Source organism: Cyprinodon variegatus, unplaced genomic scaffold (assembly GCF_000732505.1).
Source record: "Cyprinodon variegatus isolate N-32 unplaced genomic scaffold, C_variegatus-1.0 Scaffold79, whole genome shotgun sequence".
Classification (NCBI taxonomy): Eukaryota; Metazoa; Chordata; class Actinopteri; order Cyprinodontiformes; family Cyprinodontidae; genus Cyprinodon; species Cyprinodon variegatus.
This window is the reverse complement of record NW_015150532.1, coordinates 622,041-634,401: the sequence shown is the minus strand read 5'-3', so window position 1 is coordinate 634,401 and position 12,361 is coordinate 622,041. Positions and strand designations below refer to the sequence as shown.

Here is a 12,361-nt window from a genome sequence, read left to right as displayed (position 1 = left end):
ATCAGTATCTGATGGGTTTGACCAAGCATTGGTTTTTGATGCTTGGGAGCGAGACCTTGGAAATATCAATACAGCACAAAGAGGAACTTAAATGTTGTATCGTTTCTTCAAAGCTTATGCATTTCATTTGCTAAAATTGCATAACTTTGCTGAAATCTGGTTGGTCCTAAATGTGGAATTGATGCACAGACCACCTTTCTATTTTCTAAAGCCAGGCATACACTGTACGAGTTTTTTGCTCTTTTTAGTTGTGCAAGATTTTTCGATCGGGCCGACTTTCAGCCTGATAGTGCGTCGCATAGTGTACAGGAGGTAACGAGCGGCGATCAGCCTCTCACGACCACCTCCCAATCAGGAAATGTAAGGTCGGGAGAAGATTAAACATATTTGAAATTCAGTCGGCCCCTTGTAAGATCGCATCAGAGTGACGGGCCGCACAGTGCGAGAACATACGTTGTGAGCTGTGAACTTTTAAACCCTGCGGTTTCGTCGTACAGTTTGAGCTGCAGCTGCGTGCAATGATTGAAAATATTGCACAGTGTATGCCTGGCTTACATTTTCTCAGTAAAAAGTTGACATTCCTGACAGGTGGAATGGAGTTACACAGACCTTTCTACAGACATGGGGGGGGATGTTAACCTATGAACCATGCCTCAATTTTTAGATTTTTATTTAAAACGATGCTCCATTTTCCTTCTACTTCACCTGTGACCTATTTTGTGTTGTTCTGTGACATCAAATCCCAGCACACCTCAGCGAGGTTTGCGGTTGGGGCACGCCTGTATGCAGGGATATCATCGTTTGCATTAAGGTCATAAAAGTAAATATACAAATCGCTGCGTGAGATTCTGTGCAGGAATGCTCCTGGGTGTGAGAGCGTGCTCTCAAGGCATAGGTCAACCCCCTCATCCCACCCCAGCCGTTTTCAGACTACTCTAAAAGCTTGCTGTCTCGCTGTCAGGACCCCCCACTGTTCCTCCATAAAGCACCAGGAGCTCTGCAAGGAACCCCGCAGAGACCATTCTGCTGCCAGCATTGTCCTTGTGTCTCACACGCTCAGACATTTCTACGCTGTAGTGTCAAAGGGCTCGACCTGGATGTAGAAGCCCTCCCTTCATTGAGCAGACCATCAAGGTAGGTGCTCATTAAGCCCCCCCATCTGTACAGTGTAGGAGTGATTGAACCTGGCGTGCTCCCCTGTGCACCTTTCACCCTGGTTAAGGGAGGGGTGGAATTGAAATCAATACAGCGTATGATGAGGTGAACGGTCTTGGACAGGGGTGATGGAAAGAGGAGGGGATGTGATGGTGATGTGGTGGTGGGGGGGGGTCTTACTTGATGGATGGCTGGTTAAAGAAGGGCTGATCAATGACCCTGATAGATTGCTTTTTGGGAGGGTTCAGAAATGAGATGGATCTCTGCTGCTTAAAAAGCAAGCAGTCCTCTGAAGGACAAGCTTCTCTGAAGTTTGCATAACAGCCTCTGAAGCTGGAATATTATTCACTTACTTCTTTGTTGTGCTGATAAGTGGCAACTGGTCCCTCCTCCTCTCCAGAATCCTTTATTTTTCCTTTATTTTTAATCCCCTACGCCCCCTTCCCCCATCTAACAAACTCCCCCTCTCTTTATATTATTCTCTGTGCATTTTAATTTTTTCCCGTCACCAGAGGCCCAGTTTTCCCCGCCTACTCTTCTCATTTTTTATTTTTTTTTTTAGCCTGAAAGTGGAAAAGCGGAGCCAAGAAATAGTTAATCTCTCGGGCTGCCGCTATGATTGGCCGCTGTATGCTGCGCTTCTGCCTCCTTGAATGAGAAACAGGGGTAACCAGGCAACTTCAGAGCTGGAGAGAAGAAGAAGCAGAAGAAGACAGTGGGGGGAAAGAGGACAAGATAGAGGGGTTCAGAGTGATGGAAGAAATTCTGAGCCCGCAAAAAAAAAAGGAAAGTCATTGTGATTTCACCTTGTGTGTCCTCCTATAAAACGGAACTAAGACATGGATTTTCTTAGACGCGCTATCTCCCTCTCTTTCTCCCTCTCTCCCTCCTTCACCGCGGGGGGAGAAGACAGAGCGCACATATGACGGGGAGAACAGATGTGGATTAAAACGCATAAATGGGACCCTTCAGAATGAGCGCCCGATGAGAAAAGGTAAGTGGTTTCTTATTTGGGACTTTTTTTTTTCCCATCACGGGGAGTCTTTTAAAACTGTGGAGCTGCGGTGGAGGATGCGAGCGACACGTCAGGATTTATGCGCTGGATGCTGCTGGCCGCTGATGGAGGGGTGGTGGTGGGGGGGATGCGGACCGGTCCGCTGTGGCTCACTGAGACGCATGCAGAGGAGGAATGAGATGAATGCTTCTGAAATAAGAGGTGGGATCCCGGTTGCTGATTGTGCTTTGGTTAATATGCAGTCCTGGGAAGCGCCTGTCAAACAACCTGCTGTCCCACATTGGACTGCGCACACACCGAACTGACATTTCTCCTTTTTGGTGTGATTTACTGAACATGAGCTGAACAGGAGGGCCCTGTTGCTTCACTGCTTCGGGCGACACGATTCCCCCTTTTCAACCCATTAGAAGGGGTTCAATCTCCCTACTTCACATATATTCAAATGAGGAGATGTTCTGCTGCAACAGCAGAGAGTCATCTTCAAAGGAATGCGTGTTAATGTGCTCTGAGGTGAACGGATGAACGATGACGCAGAAGCTCGATAGATGCATTGATTTTAGTGCAGAACAGGTTGGGAATCGCTCGGCGTAGCACGACGGAGGCGCTGGGGACCTGTGGAGGTGAGCACAGAGCGCAGCGCATCCGCTGACCCACTGCATTACATGCAGAAATGCGCATCTGTAAGCCGAGGCACAGGTCTCCCCCAGAGTTCCAGGTGCGCTTCCAGAAAGTTTGTATGGCGTAGCGCCGGGGTTTTACACCCTGCTCAGTTTGTGGAGACATGCAGCGCATTGGGTTCACGCAGTTGAGCCACCAAGGAGGGCCAAGAGCGGGCATTTCCCAACCATCGGGGGCAGCCCATACCTTTGCTGCCCTCCCCCTTGTTTAAACAGTGCTTAATGCATGAATGAATGGTCTAATATATATATATATATATATATATATATATATATATATATATATATATATATATATATATATATATATATATATATACCTGCATCTCCACAGTGAGACAAATAAAGTCAATATAAAGCAACATTTTTTAATACACTTTGATCGAGGACTGATTCACTTATTAAAGATGATGTTGTAGACATTCTTCTGCATTTGGCTTTATGAGGGCTGTCATAACCAGGGCTGGAGATTTAAGGCTCCTGGATTCATGGCTTTGGACAGTTTTGGTGCCCTATACGCAATGTCTTGACTCTTGAGAGTTACAGTAGGAAGACTAACACATCAGCAGATCCAAATTGATACACGGTCTTTGTTAAATCTTCATTGCTTGCAAATGAAGCCTCATTCATATGCAGGAGCCTTGCGAGCTGTCCTTGTAGCACTTGGCACAAGTCATGGCTAACATTAGCTTTCATCTGCATGGGTATAAAGTTGTAGTTAAATTGATTACTTTTTAAGTGTTATTTGCCTTTAATTAAAGGTTATACACCAAGTTTTTAAGTCTTCCCAGAATTGGAAAGTATAAGATTTAAAAATAATGTTTTTTTCACTTGATCTGATAATGGGAATAAAAGTAATAACAAAACCCCTCCCCCTGGTGAGTTTGCACCTGTTCTTCAAATGTATTGCATCCCCAATACATACAGATCTGATAAGTGAGATTGGTGCTTGTATTTATTTTTGCATATCCTCCTCCTAGTTTTTTGTATGTTTTGATGATTGGCAAATTCTCTGTAGAATTATGAAAGGAAACAGGCAAAAATGTTGCCATTCTGCTCATTTAAGGGGTCCATTCCAATTTATATCTCGTTGATAGATCAACTTTTGGCTATCAAGTTAACACAGCTGGGGTCCAATGATGACTCAATTAACCAACTTAATCAACTTTACGAGTGCTGCCAAATCTTAGATAGGCATGACAGAGATTCCTAAGGATGCTGCCACCTTTGGTCAAAACACAGAACTGCAGCACTCCTCTGCTTGTTCTCATAGCTCATGCTCATGTTGTTTTTTTTCATCTTATGTGGAGTTGTCATTGGTGTCTGACTTGAGTTGGATGGGGGTCACCTCTGAGTATCCACAAAATCTATCTTGAATATAACCCTTCGATTGTTTAGTAGGTTGGACCACTTTAACATGGCATCACAGCCGCCAAACTGCGCAGGAACTTCCAAACTAAAGTCCAATCAGGGAAAATAGGATACAGGCTTATAGATGCATCTGCATTGAACTACTGAGGTCTCTGTCTGCTTATCAACCAAACTTGTATTTGTAAAGTGTCAAATAAAAGGCTATCTTAAAGATAATTTTCAGTAAAAACTTACAAAATGTCTCTTAAAGTAAATAAAGTAGCAATCAGCTTTTCCAATTTAAAAGTGGCAAGAAACCAAGCAGGAAGGCTTAATAGGCTAGAGAGTAAAAGCTATTCAAGATATAGTTACAGTTAATTGTAACTACGGTTCTCTTTCATGCTTTGAATTAGCAAACGTGTCCCAAATATCTTTTTTAACAAATTTCCATGACCTTTAGGATCTCACGGAATCTCCGTTTTTAATCTTAAACCAACCAATTAGTTATAGACCCAGATCAGATTTTTCTTTCTTGAGGGGCTCTGAACAAAACCAACCATTTTGGCTTTTAAAATGAAACTTCAAACAAAAGGACATAGTTTGATGCACTTTTGAGTTAAATAAAAATCAGATAGAAAGTTAGGGATCTATGATTTCATATTATGGTTAAAATCTTTTAATTTGTTTATTGTTTGATTAAAAAAAATACAACAGCAGGCCAAGAGCCTGCAACACCTTCATGCTGTTTTATGTACAGTAAGCATCAGAAATCACTGGCACAAAAAGCCTTGCCTTCTACTAATGGACTAGTCAGTTTAGCATCTCTCTTTTCAGTTTTTTTCTTGTTTCTTACATCTTCTGGAAATCCCAACCCCCACTCAGAATAACGGAGTTTATGAGCCAGCACTACCAGTTCAAATGCGAAGTTTATCGTTGAGCCATATGTCTCTCATGATTTCTTGTGTTTTATGCCTGAGTGGCCATGTAAGAGCAGGCTCTCAGTATAGGAACAGTACATTGGAAGGGTTAGGCATAGTAAAAAAAACCAACAAAACAAACAAAAAGACTTGCTGCCTTAAAGCAGGATGTGGTTAAAAAATGACAGCTTTATTGTAGCATTTCCTAAAATGAAGTCATGCTGAAAAGGTCTTGTTGATTAGTGCGAATGGGGCAAAGGTTGGTATTGTGACTCTTGTGCCAAAGTTCACAGCTGCTTGAGCCAGTCGGCTGAACCCACCCCCCCCCTCGCCATAATCGCCTTATATAGAGTGTGTTGCAATAGATCCTAAGCTGCCCTTGCTGGCTCAGTTCCGAGATGTATGGATACACACATGCACACCAATCAGCACACCGTTCAATTTTCAGTTGTCATCCCAAGACAGTTCTTCACAGCCCAGTGTGAGAAGCAGGGTTTTAGATGGAGCTCAACAAAACACTAGAGAGCATTAACTTCTCCAGTAAGTGCTTTTTTGTTGGGTCTCCCTCTGGAATTAAGACACTTAATTTAGCTCATGGCAGCAAATGCAACTCAAGGGAAATATATCTTATCCAATTAGGATTGTCTTTTTTCCCCTTTTATTGCAAATTACTAAAAGTGGTCATCTTTTTTTTTCTTTTCTGTATCTGTGCATATTCTGGAATGATATTTTTAATATAACATGACATTGTCTTTTCACTTTAGAATAACTGTAATCTGGTATTCTAGCAATATGTACTTTTTCTCTTTACTCTAGACAATATTTGCATAAACGGGCCTAAGTTTTCCCAGGATTGTCATTCCATGTATATGATTCAAAGGAATGTGAACAGTAAGAAAAACAGCTGTTGCCTGAATATCAAATAATAAACAAAGTGTATAAGAATGAGAGCATATAAATTTTTGTTTATATGTTAATATTGTCACAGTGGAATAATCAAACATGCAAAAGACTAAATGCAGGTAGAAATGGATGAGATTTTATGTTTCACTTAACATCCATTCAACATTTCATAAAAAAAAAATACTTGACCTGTTGCATCAATTCTCGTGTCCCAGATTTTTGAACCTGACAAAAATGATTAAGATCCTGACTATAGAAAGCAAAAAAAAAAGGAATGTTGTAACTAAAAAATAGAAAGATATTGTATTATGAAACACTAAACCAAATGATTATTTGCCAAGTATCATGCAGAACTTTTTTTTTTTTCTTCATGTTTTTGTTCTCATAGGCTGTTCATCCAAAACGTGTGGTGCATTAGGCTAAAAGTCTCCTTAAATGAACCGGAGGTCTGCCCTGCACTGATTGAAGCAAGGAAATGATTGAAAAATGAACCTTTTCCACTTAAGGTGTTGTGTTCAGCTCTGATTGAAGTCAAGGTCTATAAATACCTGCAGCCATTGCCATCCTTTGGCGTAACACACATAGGGACAATTTCAGTGGTCTGCTCAACTAAAAGCCTTAAGTTAGCAGGAAAGTGTACTTATTTTCTTCAAGAAGTGAGCTGATGTACACTTTTTTTCAATAACAGTTTTACAAGATTAACAATAGACAGATGGACAACCTGTTTAAGCTGATTTTAGCTCATTAAAACAACAAAAACTAAAAATGTTCATAGTACTTTGAGAGACATGAGCCAAATCTTGCCTGGTAACTACGTTAAAGTTGCAATGCTAGTTACAGCTCCATGATTTGCTCAGTTCCAGTTTATACAAACATTATTTAGCTGTGAGAAAAGTAATAAATGTACAGTATTGGAATTCAACATATGGATATAGTTCTATGTCAAACAATTTTTTTTTTAGAGTTTGGATAGAGTTGTCTAAGAGTAGTCCTTCTATGTGCTAGTTGTTAGCCATACCACAAAATTTCTTGTTGCAAAATGACGTTAGTCTACTACAGACAGTTTACAGTTTTAAAAATTAAAAACTAGGGATAATCACAGAAAGACATGAATGATAAACAAGCTGTAAGATATCTTTAATTTAGAGCTAATAGGAAGTTCTGAGAACATTAGGATACTTAGTCTCCATGTTTACCGGTAGCTATGAACCAATTACATCTTTTATTTTTCATTATTTCTATTGGGCTCTGCAAAAGCTGCCAGATAAATAATGTCATGAATGAATCTTTTCAGAACATTTTTTTTTAAATGGTCCAATTTGAAGACTGCACGGTGGCACAGTTTGTAGCACTGGTTCGATCCCGACACAGGGTCTTTCTGCATGTTCTCCCTGAGCAGACAATGGGTTCTCTCCTAACATGACTGTTAGGTTAATTGGCTTATCTAGGTGGATGGATGGATGGATGGATCGATGGATGGACGGACGGACGGACGGACGGACGGACGGACGGATGGCTAATTTGAAAACAAAGGTCTCAAACATGTCTTAAAACTAAAGCACTTCCCTTCATAACAAGTGGGATCCCTATTGACTCTCATAATGTGAGTAAAATAATACAACCCTGTATGTAAAATAAAATAAAACAACCTCATATTTATCCTTGGTTATATAAACACTTTGTTAAAAAAAAAAAAGAAATCAAACAAAAACATTACAAACACTGTTTTATAACACAATTGGAAAGAGGTTGCTATTTACTGCCCCTACAGAATACAGGATATTACCCTGCTTGTTTTCCTCTGTTTATAATGAGACTGTAAATTGCAACTCCATTTCTGTTTGGGTCTGATTAAACACAAATTTGCACTATTCTCTGCAGTATCCACTCAAACAAATGATATAAAACCATTCCGTTGGCAGTCCTTCACCTTTATCACCGTTATTGCTGTTATTCTGCAGCATCTATAGCAATAACAAAACTAAAATTATCTGAATAATCAAACAACTGTGTCAATAACTGCTTATTATCCAAGTGTTTTTTTTTCTTGCTTTGTAATATTTGTTTGATTGAAACTAGACCAACGTAGAAGTATATTTAAATTATGCAAAAGCAGCTTGAAGCATCACAGAACTCAATAGTTTTTGAACCTCTACTGGTTATTGCAGTGACCCTCTTTATTAGGGGTCTGACACCATGCACTGTGTTATTGGAGTCAAATAGAGCAATGAATTGCCAGTCCATTGCACAATTGCTTCCATTGGGAAGTGAGCTCTGTGCAGCGGGCTGTAGCATCTGGAGAGGGAGCAAAGTGTTCAGCTTGAAGCCGGGGGTTGTCTCCCCGTCCCCCTTGTTCAACCAGGGCCACCATTGCCCCCCCTTGCTTTACTTCCATCGGAGTGGCCACCCTCAATGCATCAATGACACCAGCCATCACGAGGGACATGTAGCACGCCAAACCAATGATTCATTAGGACTCAATTAGCTGGCAGGCATGGAGCGACCTGCCATATGCCTCAAGGTTCGACAACAGTCTGCACCCTCTCTGTTCAGCTGCACCCTCAACTGTCTTTGGCACTACTGTTAATGCGTGTTGCATGAGTCAAGACAGATGTATCTACGCTATTATCTATTAAAACAATTCAGTGGTTGAGGTTTAGCAGTTTCTATCCCAATCCAAATGAGTCACAGTGACCTTCAGCTCAACTCATGGTGTGCCAGTTGGCAGCGTATGAAATACTCATTCATCTAGTGAAGTATGAGACTGTGGAGCTGCAGATACTGTAAATCTTAAGAAGTAAGAAAGGCTCCGCTCTGTATTGACTTCTCTTCCTTTGCCAAGAGGCGCCGTGGGCTGCTGACAAGATCTATCCTCCCTCAAATCTAATTTGTCTTCTTATCTGTGCCAAGGTAAAGCCCCCCCCACTCACACACACCCAGTGCGAGCGCCCACCACCCAAAGAAAGGCATCCGCATGCCGATATTAATGAAATTAGAGCAGTCCTTAGGCTGACTGACATGACGAGCCCCCACAAAGAGATGCAAAATGAGGATATGAGATGATGTGTCTTATTATTTCGGTTAGTGGGGTTGAGCTTTCATGGCACAGGGATATTTTAATGACCGATGCTTTCAAGGAATCATTGCTAATGTGTGTTATGCATTTCAACAAAGGATTTCACATTATTTACCTTGAAATGTAAAAATGCAGAAGGTTCCTAATTAAATCCACACCACCGCCATCTTCATAGCCATGAACATCCCACCATATATAGGGAATTATATTTCATGGCATATAACAGGATATAAAATTTTAAATTAAAATAAACACCTAAGCTCTATTATGTAGTAAAAATCTGAACCAGAGGCTGAGATTTTAATATGAAAACCTTGTATGGTTTCTAGATAAAAGCTGCGACAGAAAGTAGAGCATTTCCTATATTTTCATGAGTTTTTATAAAGATATAAACATGAAGATATTTCTATTTAAATCTCAAGCTGATTATGGCTAAAATTAGCTTGTATTAATGTTCTGCTTTTTATAATGATGTCTACTGTATCCCCAGCAAAATGTAGGCTTCTATTTGAGCAGCATGTTTTTTCTTTTAATCATGAGCTCTTTTGGTTTTAAGAATATAAAAAAAAACAATATGACAGACCAAGCATATTATTTTTCTTAGTCCAACAAATTTGGTTTCCCCCTAACAAAATGATTTAAAAGAGAGACTGTATTGGAGTTTCCTGCCTATAGTGTTTTACACTGTATCTTGTACCCTGCTTGATATCCTCAGCTATTGGTTTTCACGGAAAGAAGCTCAAACGTTAGCCTCTGTATTTTAATTGGCCATGTATGAGAAAAGCGATGTTTATAAAGCAGACGTTGGAATTGTCTGTACCTGACAATTTGAAACCAAAAGATCAACAAGTTATATAAAATAAGTGGAAGGCTAACATTCTTACATTCTTCCAACATCTTTTATTCTATTTTTTTCATGAGAGTTTTTAATCATCAGGTTTACATTTTGCTACAACATAAAACCTTTTAATCCGAAAAAGTATAAATAAACAATCACAGCTTTAAACACATTTGAGAGAGTCTGTTAAATCAGAAAAAACATTTTTTTTTTTATTTTGTTACTTTTTTTTGTGTGTGTTAATTTTGTTACTTGCAGATAAGTTTTTTTTCCCTTTGCCTTTATTCCAAAATTACCAGGCAAACAGAGCTTGTTTGGTTGATGTTATTTGGTCTGGCCATTTAAAAAAAAAATTTATATATATACTCAATTTTTTGCAAAGTTACCCCTAAGTGTCTAAATGATATTGAAATGTGTTGAAATGTTAAAACTGCATCCCTACAGGAGTCTTTTTTGTCCCTTAGCCCCATTTTCAAAGCTAATCATACTTTGCATGTGTTTGATAATTAGACCTATGTGCAAACTCTTGTCTGCACATATTTAGAGAGCAAATAGCAAGTCACAGTTCTACATTTATTTCACGGAACAATAACAGTTAGTATCTATTGAATCATATTTCTAGGCATAGTTTCATTATTGATGTGAAAAATAATAGGTAAATAATTCACAGATAGCTAGACAGAAATGTCTAGAACAGTTGCATCTAAATCACTATAGAAAGAAAAACATGTTAGCTCATATCGGGTTTATTTTGAAAAAAATAACATTTCTGTTTAGTGTCTAACAACAAATGATGGCAAAAGAAAAAAAACAAACAAATGTCGGCAAAACTGCCTTATTTACGTCTGAACCTAGTTTGATTTGAAGGTTAGAGTAGAAGGCAGGTTTCTTTCTTCATTTCGATCTTATAGGTGGAAATATTTGCGTTATAAAGTGTTGCTTGTGAATATGCAGAGTCTAAAAAGAGTGTAAGGTTTATGTTTTATTACATTTAAATTCACAGGATTACATATGTGCATGTATATCCTAATAATTGGCATTCTTGTTAAATAACTTGATTGTAGTTTTATTCCTTTTTCAGATTTTTGATCAAAGTATACTGTAAATTTCAGGATAAAAACTAATTTGTTTGTTTCAAAGCAGAGTATCTCACAGAGAGACTTCTGCCAGCCATGCAGCATCTTTTCATGTCTTTTCAAATTAAAGCACGACTTTTCCGAATGCCAGGAGCCTGAGAGCTATCATGAAAAAAGGAAATCAACTTAAGCTAAGAGTGACTCTGCCCCAGTTGTAGACACGTGCAACCACCCAACTGAACTCCTCCAGCGTTTTCACCGCATTACCCAGAAACGCGCCGTTCCTGTGACCCAATTTGCAGCTTCTCCTTCTCATTCATCTGCTCTCACAGATGCACATAGGGAGACTCCGTAAGCAGGAGAGCATTCATCACCTCTGAGCGGTGAGGTCCTTCAGCTGCATCCTTTTGGCCTCTTCTGCAAGCCTAACCTCTACAGAAGGCCAGGAGCTGCAGATGTGGCTCAAGATGAGAGCATTGAGGCAGGCTGCCAGCATTTGAGCACCCATTTGTGGTTATATTTTATGAAATATGTAATCAAATATGAGCTTAGCAGGGTTTTTCTTCCGCTGACAGTCAATTTAAATATTGTATCTGCCACATCTCCCTACTGCAGTGTTTCTTCAGTACCCTGGAGGTAACTGAGATATTCAGTTCAGCTTTTGTAGCTACTGTATCCCAAGTCTGACGGGGTTTGTATCTCTTTGAAAAAGTGTTTTTTTTTTTTTTTTATGCAACATTTTTCATCTGTTTTCAAAAATCTTTTTTTTTTCAAATTTATAAATAAATCATAGGAAAGATTTTTTTCTTTTCTAGAAATAAAGCATCCATTCAGACATTTATTTCCGCCGCATGGTTTGTAGAAATAGCACCGGAGTATTTGCTTGTGAGCTGAATATTTATTTAAGACACGTTGCATATGCAGATCATAAATCAAATGGAAGGGAAAGTAATCCCTCAGAAAGGGTGGATTATTGTGCTCAGATACCCCGGGGATAAGATTTCTCCCACTCCTGCTGCCAAAAGATGGGCCCCCAGGGGCCTGCTTTCACAAGCCAACTTTATTCATCAATAACATGCAACTTCAAAGGGAGGGGGGGTCATTCTAAGATTCAAACAGGAAGGAAATGTATGATTCTGAATTTGGTTAGATTTATAGTCCATCTTTTATTTAAAATAAAGCCTCAAAATGTGATGAAATTCATCGAGATTTCAGATTTCATCGACCTAGTTGAAGCAGTACTGGATGGTGAAGCTGGAAAAAAAGGTTTCATGCTATCCTGCAAAGACCTCAAATGCTTTTAGAACATTATTGATCAGATAACATCACAATGACACTCTAGAGTCACGTATAA

The 12,361-nt window shown here is 39.4% G+C and overlaps 1 protein-coding gene across 1 annotated transcript in view; it reads left to right on the top strand.

The window, feature by feature from the left end:
* The first annotated feature begins 1,724 nt into the window (after window positions 1-1,724).
* The window catches only part of LOC107083615 (disabled homolog 1-like), an 80,697-nt gene continuing 70,060 nt past the window's right edge, over window positions 1,725-12,361 (top strand). The window contains exon 1 of the mRNA XM_015372979.1: window positions 1,725-2,149. The gene's annotated coding sequence lies outside the window, so the exon portion shown is untranslated. The remainder of the gene's footprint in view (window positions 2,150-12,361) is intronic.